At 39.8% G+C, this 11364-nt stretch overlaps 1 long non-coding RNA gene across 1 annotated transcript; it reads right to left on the reverse strand.

Moving 5' to 3' along the window:
• Window positions 1–730: 730 nt before the first annotated feature.
• LOC136220601 (uncharacterized) lies at window positions 731–1434 on the reverse strand. The gene is made up of 2 exons (XR_010684583.1): window positions 1229–1434; window positions 731–1155 (listed from the first exon to the last, which is right to left on the reverse strand). It is a non-coding gene; the product is annotated as an uncharacterized lncRNA (long non-coding RNA).
• Between the last annotated feature and the right edge of the window lie 9930 nt (window positions 1435–11364).

Below are 11364 nucleotides of genomic sequence, written 5' to 3' on the forward strand. Positions count from 1 at the left end.
CCAGATCGTGGATGTCAAGAACAAAAAAAAAACTATTTGGCTCCTATCCATTTGTTAAAAAAACTCAAGGTTTGGTAATAACCACCAGAAAGATTTGTTCTTTCTTTGATTCCTTTAGCTTCGGCCATAGTTATAGGGAGCAAAATCGAGTGGCGGACCGTCTCGCGGCTGAAGGTCATGCCAGGATGTTGGGTCTCTCAACCTTTTCTTCTCCTCCGGATTTTCTGTCGTCTCTTATCCTGGATGACATGGTGGGAGTCAGCTTTCCCAGGCTGATTCCGGGTTAGACGGCTTTGTTTTTGTGTTTTTCTTTCCTTTCCTACCAAAAAAAAAAGAGATGAGTTTTTAAAAATTTTATGGGGTCAAAAAGTATTATTAATTATAAATAGGTACCAAAACTGTAGTTTACCACGTGCTGAATAAATAATTTGTCATATATGGTGACATGAAAACAACAGCCATAGATGGCGCCACGCCAGATCTTGCGCATCTAAGCCACGTGCCAAATCTGGCGCCATGTGTGGTTGTCAAACCTTTTGCATTTGGATTTGGCATAAAGCATTGTTTGGCCCTTGACGTATCCAAAATTGGTGTATTTGGCCCCTAACCTATTATTTGGTCACATTAGGCCCCTAACCTATCCAATTAGATAAAATCTCACTCATATTGGATGGAAAGTTAACTGTGTTGGAATCCGTTAATGATGTGACAACAGTCACCAATAAGAAAATGACACATGGCCTAACAAAAATCTAAATTTCACTTAGATCAAATAACAAGGAAACAATAAATTTACTAACACATTTTTTTTAAATAAATTGCTAACACATTAAAAATCTAAAAACTGGAAAATTTACTTCGACTTCTTCAACTCCATTCATCTTCCGCATACGATTCCTTCAACTATCTCCTCTAATTCCAAAGACTACGAAGTATTTTCCAACCCACAATCAACTCATACAACTCATACGATTTTCTTCCATCTAATTTCAAGGTTTCTCTGTTATTTAAAAACACCCTGGGTTAGTAAGTTTACTCCCTTGGACCGGATCCGGGAAGGCCGCCAGACTCCACCACCGCCTTCCTTAGTCTCGAGACAACCACAAAGAACCACCATTCAGCGTTAATCAATAGATCTGGAATGTTTCCTAGACCCTAAACGAAAAAAAAAGATAAGAATAGATGAAAAACCGAAAATTAAAAAGAAGAAATGAAAAAAAAAACTCACCGTCGTCGCTACCATGCCGAGGGAAGGAGTTCATCATCGTCACCGTCGCCGAAGGGAAGGAGAACGCCGGAATCTGTGGAAGAAGATGGAGGTCGAGAAGAAGGAAGCTGACGGAGAAGGGCGACGACCATGGAAGGAGGAGCTGCGTTTTTCATTTGAGGAGGAGCTACGTTTTTCTTTTGAGGAGGACTGAGTTAGTAATTAGTTTTTTTTATGTTGGTGTCTTATTATTTGATATAAGTGAAAATTAGATTTTTGTTGGGTGCCATGTGTTATTTTCTCATTGATGATTATTGCCACGTCATTAACGGATTTTAATATAGTTAACTCTCCATCTAATATGGGTGAGATTTTATCTAATTGGATAGGTCAGGGGCCTAATGTGACCAAATAATAGGTCGGGGTCAAATACATAAATTTTGTTATAACCACTTTAGTGGTTTGTTATGACCCCACATAGGATTATAACAACAAAAATCAATCCACTAGAGTTGGTCTTAGGAATCAATTTTGATTAACATATATTAAGATGGAACAAGTCATTCCCTTGTTTAGGGGAATCACATTTCCATTCCATAATTAAATTTGGTTAACCAAACACTCTAGATAGAAATAACTCATTCACATCCTTACATTTTTTTATGCTTTTTAACCCAACCAAACACTTTCTTATAAAACTTCCATTTTTTCAATACTACACCATCTATATAGAAACCATTGTTCATCATTATAATATTATATATAAAAATATAAGAATTCTCTTTTATTACAAAACTTTCTTTTTTATTTTCTTTTAACAAATGGATAGGAGCCAACTAATTATCAATTTCATTGTATTCATTCATCATTCTATTAAAAAAAAATTTATTAAACATTTTTTTTTTGTTTTACTTCCTGCGATGCCTGTTTTTTTTTTTATCGATTTCAATCAATTAATTCAATTTCGTTCAATTTAACATGAGGTTAAATTGGATGAATTTGGTATAAAAATACATTTAAACATGTTTAAATGTAATTGTAATTATAAGAGAATAGGAAAGACGTCAATATCCAATCCATAACATGCAAATGACTGGAATTATATAAAATTGGCTAAACTATTCTGAAATATTAACTTCAAAGTTTTGTAAAATTACATTTGAATGACTGAAATTAGATACACATAATATTATAATTGAAATATTAACTTCATGGTCTTTCTCTCTATATGGAATGGATGGTTGTGGTTTGTCTCCCTATATAAGTGTTATCATGTTTCCCTTTATAAAAAAAATATAAGCGTTTTGTCTATCATCACAAAGATCTGGCTCATTGAAAGATTATACAATCATTCCCTGAAGAAAAAGATTTTGAAGTCGATTCTGGATGGAGTTTTTTTTTTTTTTTAAATGAATAAATGAATTGAATTAATGCTAAGGAACAACTGCCAAAAGGCTTACAATCGAGCTAGGGGGTAAGTTGGTTACTGTCACTACTGGACTTGACAATCCTAATCTAGCAATTTCATGCGCAACCTGATTAGCAGCTCTACGCACAAAACGGAAAGAGCTCTGCGGGATTGAACTAACTAACTCACAACAGTCAGAAAGAACAAGGTCGAGATGAGAATTATCTTCGTTAGTTTCCTGAAGTAACGCCTGAATAATTATCTGTGCATCCCCTTCCACACATACTTCCGCTTCTCCTCTATTTTTGATCCAACTAAGCGCTTCTCTAAACGAGATGGCTTCCGCGACGGTTGGAGAGTATAGACCCATTATTTGTATGTACCTAGCTGCTATAAATCTCCCTCCGCTGTCTCAGATGCAAGCTCCAACTCCAATATATCCTGCGTTGCTAACAGCAGCATCGAAATTGACCTTCACTCCTGATACTGGGCTGATCCAATACTCAGCAGCAACTCGATTTTCTAGAGTGGCTCTGCTACCACCCATACTGTTCTCTGATTTCCACGCTTGCCAAATCTCCATAGCCTGACTTATCATTTGTTCAGGAGGAGTGCGTTTGCTGTCCCATAACCAGCTATTGCGACATGACCAGACAAACCACAAAATTGTTGCCCATCTGCTTGCAACCTCTTGATTAATGTTAATCAACGCCTCGCTCCACTAACTTGTCGTGTCGACATGATCAAGATTTCTGAGATTAAGCATCAATGGAGATTTCCATACATGAGCAAGGGGCGGACATTGGAAAAGGATGTGGATTAAAGATTCCGCATGGTTTTGACAAAAAGGGCACTTGATATCAATATCAACCCGACGATTGTATAAGGTTACCTTGGTTGGAACAATATTCCATGCAGCACGCCACATGAAGTTTTTCACCTTTGGGGGACAATCTAATTGCCAGAGCTTACTCCATGGGGCATTACACACCGAGTCCGGTGGTTTGGGAAATGCCTCAGATAGAGTGTAGTAAGCCGTTTTAACGCTGTAGATTCCTTTCTTATCCCTCCTCCAACATAAACGGTCCTCTCTTCCACAAGAAGAAATAGGGATCTGAAGTATAGCTTGTCTGTCTTCAATTGTGAAGAGATCCGTGAGTAACTCGACATTCCATTCATCGTCTTTGATAATTCTATCAACTGTCCAATTCTGATCTGAGCCTGACTGAACCATAACAGGCACCCTCGAGTCTGAACCAATCCATCTGTCTCCCCAAATATGAGTGTGTTGCCCATTTCCAATCCTCGATATCACCCCATTACGAAGCAGCTGTTACATCTGAAATATACTAGCCCAGATGAGGCTCGGGTTTGCTCCCAGACTCGCTTCACAGAAATCGGTCCTAGGGAAGTAGCGCACCTTAAACAGGTGGCTGGCCAATGAGAGAGGCTGGTTCATGAATTTCCACGCTTGCTTGCCCAGAAACGCCAGATTAAACTCGTGGAATCACCTAAAATTAAGCCCCCCGGTCTTTCCTCGTACACATAGTCTCCCAGGCTTTCCATTTAATCTCTCTACCCCACCAGTATACATTGAGGATGGTTTCTAGCTTATTGCAGATGGACTTTGACAGGAGGAAAACCTGAAAAACATAAGACGGGAGTGATTGTGCAACAACTTTTATCAGGATTTCTTTACCGCTTTGTGTTAACTGTCTATTCTGCCAACCTCGAACCCTTCTTATCATTTGATCCACTATATACCAAAAAGCAGCAATTTTATTGCGTCCAACCGCTGATGGTAGGCCAAGGTAGCTATCTTGTAGAGCGGCAGTTTCAACTTGTAACAGTGACGCTAATTCCGTCCTCCTTTCCTAAGGGACTTTTGCACTGAATGAAATTTTGGATTTGTGGATGTTTACTTTCTAACCCGAGGTTGATTCATACTGATGAAATATCTCCTAGATTACCATACATTCTTCCACCGAAGCTCGAAAGAAAAAATAATTATCATCCTCGAATAAGAGGTGAGTAATCATAGGTGCGCCTCGACTAATCCGGCAGCCGTGAAGCTTTCCATCGACCTCGGTTTTCTGTAATAACGCTGAGAGTCCCTCGGTGCATAGAATAAAGAGATACGGCAAGATGGGGTCCTCTTGTCGAAGTCCTCTTGAAGGTTTGAAAACAGGGAACTCAGAGCTGTGATTAACAATTTGGTACTCAACCGAAGATACACAGCTCAATACTAGATCGATGAACTGACTGGGGAAGTCGAATTGAATCATAATAGCTTGTAGAAACGCCCACTCAACCCTATCATATGCCTTCGACATGTCAATTTTCAAAGCTGCATATCCTTTTTTGCCTCCTTTCCTCAATTTGAGAGCATGACCAACCTTATATGAAATCATAATATTATCTGTAGTGGAGCGTTTAGGGATAAAAGCGCTTTGGTTTGCAGAAATAATATGATTCAAGATGCCCTTTAACCTGTTAGCTATAACTTTCGTCATGATTCTGGATGGAGTTTGTTTCCTTCTATTGTCGCAAAAATAATTTCAAGCAATGCCTACCATTGCTTTATCACGATTTATGATATTGAAGATAAATATTCAAGCTCCTCTTACGTACTTCTGGATTGTATTTTTTAATTACTTATGTCAAGATGTAATATTTTTTATGAATAAAACATTTATATTTCTCTCTCTCTCTCTTTCTATATATATATATATATATATATATATGGAAGAGTTCTCAATGGTGAGTCTCCATCCATGGAGACTATTATATTTTGAATAGATGACCTGCTATAGCAGGTTACCAAAAAGTTATCAGGTTACTTAAATGTATATTTCTCTCTCTATAATAAATGATTGTCTACATTTATCAAAAATACTCTCTCTATAATAAATTCATAAAAATAATGTGTACATGAAATCATTTAAAATCATATACGAAAATCATTAAAAAAAACTAAAATTGTGTGAATTCTTCATCACTCCCATTTTCTTCTATCACAGCTGTTGTTCATCACCCCCCCCCCCCCCCCCCCCCTCTTCTATTCTCCATTCACACAGCTGTATTGGCAATTTTTAAAATTTTCTAATATTAATAACAGATTTTTAGATTCAATACCATTAATGTTATTATGCTTTTCAATTTTTTTTATGAACTATTAATTCCACTCATAGTTTCCATTATAAACATTCATAATAAATTAGGATAAAGTACCAAATTAGGCTTAAGGTTTTTGAAAAAGTACTAATTTAGGTTCAACGTTCAAAATAGCACCAATATAGGCTTAACGTTTACAACATAACATCAATTTAGGCTTAACATTTACAATATAGCATCAATTTAGGAATTACTAACAGAATGTGACACATCATCCGTTAAGTCTACCAATTCAGCGCCATGTCACATAAGGTACCAAAATAGGCCTAAGGTTTATAGAAAATATCAATTTAGGCCATGAGTCATGGAATCATTGATGAAAAACAAATATAAGATCTTAATGGGTAAGAATACTAATTAATTGTCTTATAATAAATATGAAAATAGAACTAAATAAAAAGATAACTTATAAAGTGAAAAGGGAAAGAATATAATATGATTAATTATGACGAGCTTAAATTGGATATATTTTATAAACGTTAAGCATAAATTCGTATTATTTTGTAAACGTTAAGCCTATATTGGTGCTATTTTGTACGTGAGACCTAAATTGATACTTTCTATAAACCTGATAACATCCAGATATTATCCGCGGGACCAAAAGGGTAATTGACCAAACGACCGCGTATCAAGACGATCGGGAAAGCTATGGCGTATCAAGCAAGTTACCCGGGCGGCGGATCACATGGATTCCTCCATACACTATCCATAGTCAAACCTATGGGAGACCCGCCATCTCACTTCGATCCGCCTTCAGAACGGTTGGGCCGATTCCCGATAAAAGCAACTAATAACCCATTAATGAGTTAATGGTCATACTTGAATGAGATCAGTAACCGCCATTAATGGAGCATTAATAGGGACTTTCTAGTTACCGAGGGTTACAGCTACAACAACAAATAACAACAACAACAAAGCCTTAGTCCCGAAATGATTCGGGGTCGGCTAACATGAACCATCATATAAAACCGTGAAATCAAGTCGAGTCAGCAACACAAATTTGCTCCCTCCACTCCGTCCTATCCACTACCATATTTTCCTCAATTCCTAGTAAACTCATATCACTCTCGATCACCCTCCTCCAAGTTTTCTTAGGTCTTCCCCTACCCCTCACCACTACATCCCTTTGCCACTCTTCGGTTCTCCTAACCGGCGCATCAAGCGCTCTACGTCTCACATGACCAAACCACCTTAGTCGGTTTTCTCTCATTTTATTCTCAATAGATGTGACTCCTACTTTTGTCCTAATTATTTCGTTACTCACCCGATCCTTTCTCGTATGACCACACATCCATCTCAACATACGCATCTCCGCCACCGACATCTTATGGATGTGGCAGTGTTTCACTGCCCAACACTCCGTACCATGGAACAATGCTGGTCTAATTGCCGTCCGATAGAATTTCCCCTTCAATCTATTAGGCATGTCGGGGTCACAAAGGAAACCCGTAGCACTCTTCCACTTCGACCAACCGGCTTTAATCCTATGAGCAACATCTCCATCTACTTCTCCATTCGTTTGGATAATAGATCCTAAATACCGGAAGCAATCCGAGGCCTGAACAACTCTCCCATCTAGGGTGATTGTCCCTACCTCCCTACTCCTATGGCCGCTAAACTTACACTCCAAATATTCTGTCTTGCTTCGGCTCAACTTAAAGCCTCTAGATTCTAGAGTTTGTCTCCATAGTTCCAACTTCCTCTCCACTCCTTCTTTCGTCTCATCAACCAACACAATATCATCTGCAAACAGTATGCACCATGGTATACCATCTTGAAGTGAACTTGTTAGTTCATCCATAACGATGGTAAAAAGAAATGGGCTTAGTGCGGAGCCTTGATGCACTCCAATCGTAATAGGGAACTCTTCAGTCTTCCCAACACTAGTACGTACACTCGTGCATGCTCCCTCATACATGTCCTTTATGATGTCAATATATTTCCGCGAAATGCCTTTCCTTATCAAGGCCCACCAAAGTACTTCCCTTGGTACCTTATCATATGCTTTCTCCAAGTCAATGAAAACCATATGCAAGTCTTTCTTCTTATTTCGATACTGCTCCATTAATTGTCTCATTAGATGGATGGCTTCCATAGTTGATCTTCCCGGCATAAAGCCAAACTGGTTTTTCGAGATCTTCACCGTCCTCCTTAGCCTTTGTTCGATCACTCGCTCCCAAAGTTTCATAGTGTGACTCATTAATTTGATTCCCCGATAGTTGGCACAATCTTGGACATCGCCTTTGTTCTTATACAAAGGGATTAAGATACTTTTCCTCCATTCTGATGGCATCTTATTGCTTCTCCAAATTTTGTTGAAGAACGTCGTCAACCATTCGATTCCTCTTTCTCCCAAACATCTCCAAATCTCAATAGGGATGCCATCAGGTCCTACTGCTTTCTTCAACTTCATCTTACTTAATGCCATTTTGACTTCACCTTTTTGAATTCTCCGCAGGCATTCATGATTTATCATATCGTGATGGATACTTATATCTCCCACATCTTGTCTGTGATCTCCATTAAATAAGTCATCAAAATAGGACCTCCATCGTTCCTTGATATCCTTATCTCCAACTAGGACTTGCTGGTCCACATCCTTCACACATTTAACTTTTCTGAGATCTCACGTCTTCCTATCTCTCATCCGAGCAATTCTATATATGTCTCTTTCCCCTTCTTTCATATCCAATCTGGTATACAGATCCCGATTCACCTTTGCTCTAGCATCTCGTATGACCTTTTTCACTTCCCTTTTAGCCTCTTTGTATTTTTCGTAGTTCTCGTCACTCCTACATTTCCCCAATATTTTATAAGATTCTCGCTTACTCTTTACTGCTTGTCGTACTTCTTCTGTCCACCAAGATGTGTCCTTACCCGGTGGCATGCTACCTTTAGATTCCCCTAGAACTTCCTTCGCTACTTCCCTTATACTATGCTCCATCTTAGTCCATATCGAATCTATATCTAAATCCATATTACAAGTCCAAACATCTTTTTTGGTCATCTCATCCACAAATTTTTGTTGATTATCTCCTTGCAATTTCCACCACTTAATCTTAGTCTCTACTTGTGGTGTTTGTTTTCTTATACATTTCCTACTTCGAAAATCAATCACCACTACTCTATGTTGGGTTGTCGTACTCTCACCAGGGATCACCTTACAATCAATATAACTCTTTCTCCAAGCACTCCTTACTAAGAAGAAGTCAATTTGGCTCGCATTACCGCCACTCCAATAAGTCACTAAGTGGGATGTTCTCTTCATAAACCATGTGTTCATGATACTCAAGTCATAGACTGATGCGAATTCCAAAATATCATTTCCTGCTTCATTCTTATCTCCAAAACCATACCCTCCATGAACACTCTCAAACCCATCTCGCCGAGAACCCACGTGTCCATTGAGATCACCCCTCAGTACCATTTTTTCATCCCTAGGAACCTGTTGCACCACTTCCTCTAAGTCCTCCCAAAAAGCTTGTCTTATAGAGACATCTAATCCTATTTATGGCGCATATGCACTAATGACATTCATAACCTCATCCCCTATCACTAGCTTGACACTCATAATTCTATCGCTCTTCCTAGACACCGCTACTACATCATCAATATACTCCCTATCAATAAGAATACCTACTCCATTTCTACCCTTATCCTTTCCTGAGTACCAAAGCTTATAACCCCAAGGAGCTATCTCTCTAGCCTTAGCTCCAACACACTTGGTTTCTTGTAGGCACATTATATTTATTCTCCTCCTCTTCATAACATCTACAATTTCAGCTAATCTTCCTGTCAAAGAACCTATGTTCCATGTCCCAAAGCGTAACCTACTACCCTTATCCCTTCCCCTACCCCTACCATTACCATGGACTAGCTTATTTACCCACAACCCTTGCATATTTGACACCACCCCCGGGTCCTGGGGTGGCGCGCCGCTTCGGGGCGACGACCTATCAACCCTTGCCCATTTATCACTACACCCGTCCGAGGGTTACAGCTACATGACTATAAATAGCTTGCATCCCAAGCTATTGAGGTACACATTCACGCTCTCCTAAACCCTACTTTGTGCTTATAGTTTATTCTATTACATTATACTGACTTTGGCATCGGAGCTTCCCCCCGTTGATCCTAATGGCGCCCCCCTGCAGGGAAGGACACCGATCGAGAATTCACCACCAGTTATCAATTGGTGCGGTGAAGGTGGAGGTTCTAATAAAAAAAAGGACTTAGTTCACGGTTGCAAAAATGGCAAGTGGAGGGTCAAACCCTCCTATTGGAACGACAACACCAATAGTACCCGCTTCAGTCAATCCCCAAACAAACACTGGCCATGTAGATCCTGATGCACCAATTGTCCATGATGAAAGAGGAATGTCACCCGAGTCTTTTTCGGAAATATGTGCAGACGTGGTGGGAACCCTATATGGACCAATCATGGCGGATAGATTAAGGGTTTCTCTGGCGAATCTCGTTGCAGATGGACCCACAATAGGAACTATTCCTCCTCTTAACCATCCCCTGCCACGGCCTCGGGCTTCAACATGGCATCCCGCCTTTGTTAGGCCAGAGGCTCGTCATGGATCAACATTTTTTCTCTCTCAACCCACAGATTCAGTGGTCACCAATCCTGAGTTAGGGAGTGCTTTACCGACGAATAGGAGACTGTTTGAGGAAATTCCAGAAGGAAGTCGGAGGAATGTTCAAGCTCCTCTAGGGAATACAACAAATCCAGGAATCACTATTGGCGGTCCTCGAATCCCTTCGGAGCATACTAGAACGTAGGCTGGTCAAGGGCAAACTAGTGAGGCCACGGATCATGGTCACCCGTGCGGCGGACGTGATGATCACAGACATAAAAGGCGGACCAGATCACGTGATAAAAAACGATCCAAATCACGTTCTCACCATAGACGCCAAGCTGGATCACCCCGTCGGGGAAGGTCACCACCACCCCTGGAACGAGGAGAGGGCGGACGCCGAGCTGGATCACCCCGCTAGGAGATACCGCTGTCGCCACTAGATCAAGGAGGAGGCAGACGTTCCCCACCAAGAGGCCGTGGAAGAGGTGGAAGAAGATCACCCTCGGATCCCTCATCAGAATCTAGCTCCTCCTCCTCTCAGCGGAGTAGATCTCATAGTAGGAGACGCCTAAGAAGGAATCAGGGCTCTATAGTTGAACAGATCAGGGAGGAAATACGTAGGCAGAATGAAGAGATGGTTCTTCTACTACCAAAATGTAAACTAATCTAAGAACATATCTTAATCTAAATCTAATTGCTACTATGTTTGTAATTAATTTAAGAACAATGTGTGTACATCAGATTGCTTTTACAAGAAAGAAATATAATCTCTGACTCATTTCTGAGTCAGAGTTTCTGCATAACTTCTGCACTAATCTTAATAATCTAACTCTCTCTATATATCACAACTCTGAAATCAACTCTTTATTTATAGATGTTGAAGAGTCATGTTTGAAAGGTCGTGTCCGTTGTGAAGAGTCGTATCCGCTACGAAGAGACGTTTCTATCCACCCGAACGAACGTGTTTCTTTGAATTAAAACATGTGAAG

The sequence above is a fragment of the Euphorbia lathyris genome, chromosome 2 (genome assembly GCF_963576675.1).
Source record: "Euphorbia lathyris chromosome 2, ddEupLath1.1, whole genome shotgun sequence".
NCBI lineage: Eukaryota > Viridiplantae > Streptophyta > Magnoliopsida > Malpighiales > Euphorbiaceae > Euphorbia > Euphorbia lathyris.